This window comes from Myotis lucifugus, unplaced genomic scaffold (assembly GCF_000147115.1).
Source record: "Myotis lucifugus unplaced genomic scaffold, Myoluc2.0 scaffold_63, whole genome shotgun sequence".
NCBI lineage: Eukaryota > Metazoa > Chordata > Mammalia > Chiroptera > Vespertilionidae > Myotis > Myotis lucifugus.
In genome coordinates, this window is record NW_005871111.1 from 511,439 (window position 1) to 516,659 (window position 5,221).

Consider the following 5,221-nt stretch of genomic DNA (forward strand, 5'->3'; position numbering starts at 1 on the left):
CCTCATGTAGTGCCGGCTACAGCAGCATTCAGTAAATGTTTTCCAGACTTAAACTTATTTGATAGTTCCACTTTTTTCTTAATTTTTGATAGTGAGTATAAATTTTGGAAGTGGATAGGGCTAGTAGAAATACTTTGGCAGAAAACCAGTTGGGAGATTTTTGTTTCTATATGCTATCTCATGACAAATTAAAATATTTGTGATTTATTGTCAACTTTATAGCCCTTGGGAGGACTAGCAAACTAATAGGAATAATGTTAAAACCAGAAACACCATTCTTTGGCTGCTTCCTTGAAAAAGTACTTTTTTTTTTAATATACCAAAAGCATACCAAGTACCTTACAAACTTTACATTTTCAGCTCTCTGCCTGGCTCCGCTTGCAACAAACTGGCCATTTCAAGCATCTTTGCCAAACCGAAGCACTCTTTATAATTGGTTCTCCTTGCTCTCATTTCAGTTTTCTTTCCTTGGTAAACAAAAGTGAAAACTATGCCAAACTGCCAACATTTATTGAAGGTTAAATGCCTTTATTTTTCCCAGCATTATTTTACTGAATATGGCATTAGTTACTGAATGATCTTAATATCTACAATAACCCCAGGCATTTTTCTTGCATATTAAAACAGAGCATTTTTCCAAACAACTTGTTTCTGCGTTCATGTGATCTAAGATAGAAACCAGCTTCTTGTCTTCACCCATGAAAGGGATCAAGAGTTGTTTTCATAGGTACCCAATCTGCTGATGTAACACAGCTCATAGCTTTCATGGTAAAAAAAAATAAATAAAATAAATATGAAGTATATAACAAAGGAAAGCAGCATCATTGTTTTTTATGATTTTTATAATATTATTTAAATAAAAACATTATATAAAGTCAGAACTAGACTATTTATATCCCAATTATGGAAAAAGTCCACTTAATCAAATATGAACCTTCTTAAGTTTTCTTATAGAATATAAGGTATCAAATTAATATGTGCTATTTAATTTTAACATTGCAAATAAAGAGATAATCTCCTGTTGGAACTTTTAAAAATTGCTCTAATGTCAATATTAATTGGCAAAGTAATGACTTGAAAACATCAGTATACTACCAACCATGGTGAGTGGTTTTCACAACTCAGGGAAAATGGTGGTTGAATATTTTTTATTGTAAGGAGAAGTGTTGTACAGTATTATTTGCCAAGGTGAAATAAATTTGATCTAAATGTCTTTTGCTCTAGGTTAGGCTCTGGGACATGTTGACTAAGTTTACCACTTTCAAAGCAAAAGGAAAAACTGAGATAATGGAGTAGGAAAAGGATAGGCTACTTGTTGTGAACCCCTACAATCTATTTTTTACACTGTGGTTAGAGTGCTTTTTCTGAACAAAAACTGATGTTGCTGCCACCTTCTTTAAGCCCCTTCAATGGCTCCGCATTAACGTCAGGATAAAGTCTAAAATCCTTAAAGTTGGTCACTAGGCCCAGAGTGCTCTGACCTATATTTACCACTTCAGCATGGCCTTGGCACCTGCTCTCCCACCAGCTTGCAGTCCATTTTATTTCTTCTTTCAACTGCCACCCTAGTCTTCCTCTGCCCTATCTCTCCCCTGGCCCTGATAACTCCTATTAATCTTTGAGTAAAACCTGTTCTGACATTCAAAAAACATTTCCAAAACACATGGATGGACCCATAAACCAAAGAAAATATGCAGAATCATAGATGTTTAGAATTTTAAAAGATCTTGAACATCATTTTTCAGATGAGGAAACTTACAATGGTTCTGATGATCAGGTGACTTCAAAGATCATACAATTAACAGGAGAGCTGAGTCTAGAGTCCAAGATTCCTGATATTTGTGAAATTAACTCTGTAAGTGAAATAAGTCCTTAAAGCATTTGTTCAATTTTTTTCTCCAAAGATAAATTAAGGTTGCTACTTACACCTCAAAAAATTACAAATAGAATTACCATATGATTCAACATTTCCACTTCTGAATATGTACCCAAAAGCATTGAAAGCAGGGACTCAAATAGATATTTATACACTATATTCATAGTAGCATTATTCATAATAGTAAAAATGTGAAAGCAACCCAAGTTTTCATCAATGGATGAATAGGCTAAACAAAAAGTGGCATATACATACAATGGAATACTATTCAGCCTGAAACATGAAAATTCTGGCACATGCTACAACATGCATTTATCTGAAGACATCATGCTAAGTGAAATAAGCCACTCACAGAAGGACAAATACTGAATGAATGCTGAATCTAAGGTACCTAGAGAAGTCAAATCCAGAGGGACAGAAAGCAAAATGAGTTCTAGGGCCTGTGAGAGAAAGAAATGGGAAGTTATTATTTAACATTTACAAAGTTTCAGTGTGGGATGATGAAAAATTCTGGGGATTGATTATGATGATAGTTGCACAACAACGTGAATACATGTAATGCCACTGACCTGTATATTTAATAATGGTTAAAACGGTAAATATTATGTTATGTATATTTTATCACAATAAAACAAAACTGCTGTTTCCCTAAGGGACCTACCAGTAGAGTGTCAGATCATGCCCTGTCTCCCTACCCTGACCCACACACCATTCTTTTTTCTGTAATGTTTTTGGTTGACTCATAATCCTGCTTCTTAGCCTATTAACTGGGCTTTGAGCCAAGCTACCCACTTGTTACTGCTTGTGTATCCAACACAACAACAACTCTAACTCTACAACTTCCTTGCGGGACTGCCCTTTGCTGACCCCATTTTGAGTCACCTTATGAAAGAGAGAGGTCAAGAGAGACTGGAGTGCTAAAGGATAGGGGTGGAAAAGAGAGTCTGAACTCCGAGTGTCCATGCCAAAGAAGTTTCCCAGTTCCCATTTCCTGTCTCTCCAGACTACTTTTTGGAGGGTGGAATGTGATCTTAGAGTGAGTGTGGGGAAAAAAAACACCACCAGGATCAGAGGTGTCAACCTCAACTAGTTCTCTCTTTTTTGCTGATTTTCTGTGCCTATAGACACTGATATCAAGCTAGGTACATTCTAATTTAGCAGTATCAGGAGCACTTCGTATCACTAGCCCCAGGCACTCAAGCTGAAGTTGAGGAATTTCTAAAATAGTCCTTTAATAAGATGCCATCCTTCCCATTCCCTCTATCCTTATGGCGGTTGAAATCTCACCCAGGGAAGCTTAGTAAAGACTGTCCTCTTCACAACCCTGGTCTGTGTGTATGTATGGCAGTGATGGGGATGATGGTGGTGGGAGGTTATGTGCTAAATTTTTTGAGACCTCATAATGTCTGTGTTGCTTTTGAACAAACAACCCTTCTTGAATTTGAATGTTATAATCATACTAGAGGCCCGGTGCACAAAAATTTGTGCACTCGGGGGGGGGGCGGTCCCCCAGCCCGGCCTGTGCCCTCTCGCAGTCTGGGACCCCTCAGGAGATAACGACCTGCTGGCTTAGGCCTGCTCCCGGGTGGCAGAGGGCAGGCCCAATTCCTAAGTGCAGCCCCTGGTCAGGCTCAGAGCAGGGCCGATTGGGGAGTTGGGGCACTGCACCCTGTCACACACAGAGCAGGGCAGATCAGGGGGTTGGGGCGCTGCACCCTGTCACACTCAGGGCAGGGCCAATGGGGAGGTTATGGCTCTACCCTGTCACACACAGAGCAGGGCCCGTGGAGGGGGGTTGGGGCGCCACCCTCTATCACCCACAGAGCAGGGCCGATCAGGGGGTTGGTGCGCTGCACCCTGTCAAACACAGAGCCGCAGGGCAATCAGGGGATTGGGGAGCTCCCCCCTATCAGGCACAGAGCAGGGCAGATAGGGAGGTTGTGGCCCTGCCCCCTGTCAAACACAGAGCCACAGGGCAATCAGGGGGTTTGGGCGCTGCCCCCTGTCACGCTGATCCCGGTGCCGGGAGGCATATTACCCTTTTACTATATAGGATAGAGGCCTGGTGCATGGGTGGGAGCCGGCTGGTTTGCCCTGAAGGGTGTCCTGGATCAGGGTGGGGGTCCCCACTGGGGTGCCTGGCCAGTCTGGGTGAGGGGCTGAGGGCTGTTTTCCGGAAGCGAGTGACTGAAGCTTCCAGCCGCTCCTTGTTTTCTTTTTTTTTTTTTTTATTCTGGGCCAGCTTTAGCTCTGAGGCCTCGCCGCTGAAAACATCCATACAATGTTGCTAAAGCCCGGCTGAATGAATGCCGGTTTCTGGGGTTTTGTTTAGCTTCTTATTTGCAACATAGTACATAGTTGCTTAGAGTTGCAACTGAGAGGCCGGCAAGTGAGGCGGGGAACGTTGGAGTCCGTAGTCACTGAAGCAAGCAAGCCTCATGCTCGCTTCCAGCTGCCTGGCTGCCGGCCGCCATCTTGGCTGACAGTTAATTTGCATGTACTCACTGATTAGCCAATGAAAAGGGTAGCAGTCGTACACTAATTACCATGTTTCTCTTTTATTAGTGTAGATGAATACTGTGTATTTTGTAAGTTTTTACCTTTTCTTTTTAAAATTAATTGCTAAGAAACTCAAAGTCAAATTATAAGTTAACCCAAAAGAGTACACAGGATTTCATTGTATGTATTTTGGATACTAATCTTGGCCTTGATTTTATCTTATATATATATCTTAATAGTGTCCTTTAAATAGAAAGATAGATAGATATAGATATTTAGTTAATTAATTATCCTATATAATAAAAGCCTAATATGCTAGGTGTCCAAACGACCGTTTGACTGCTTGACTAATCGCTATGATGCACACTGACCACCAGGAGGCAGACGCTCCAACCAGTAGATTAACTTGCTGCTGGGGACCAGCCGATGGAGACAGGGCGAGTTGGGCAGGACATGCCCTGGAGCCCTCCCCAGCCCAACTGTACACCAGTGGGGTCCCTCGGCCTGGTCTGCACCCTCTTGCAATCCAGGACCCTCAGGGGATGTCAGAGAGCCAATTTCAGCCCGATCCCCATAGGCCAGGCCGAGGGACCCCACCGGTGCACAAGTCCATGCACCGGGCCTCTAGTATATTATATTTATGCTGCCTCTATTCCAAAATGTCTTGGAATGGAGATATGTAGATATGTGTGTTTGTGTGTGTGTGTGTGTGTGTGTGTGTGTACATATAGAGGTAGGGTAGGTAGATAGATAGATAGATAGATAGATAGATAGACATCTCCACTCCAAAACCTTTTTGAATAGAAGCAGGATAAATATGACTAACTAAGTATCCATATTCTGTAT

The 5,221-nt window shown here is 41.7% G+C and overlaps 1 long non-coding RNA gene across 1 annotated transcript; it reads right to left on the reverse strand.

The window, feature by feature from the left end:
- Nucleotides 1-343: 343 nt before the first annotated feature.
- On the reverse strand, nucleotides 344-2,414 carry LOC106697336. Its single transcript, XR_001348410.2, has 3 exons — nucleotides 2,268-2,414; nucleotides 1,760-1,853; nucleotides 344-467 (listed from the first exon to the last, which is right to left on the reverse strand). It is a non-coding gene; the product is annotated as an uncharacterized LOC106697336 (long non-coding RNA).
- Between the last annotated feature and the right edge of the window lie 2,807 nt (nucleotides 2,415-5,221).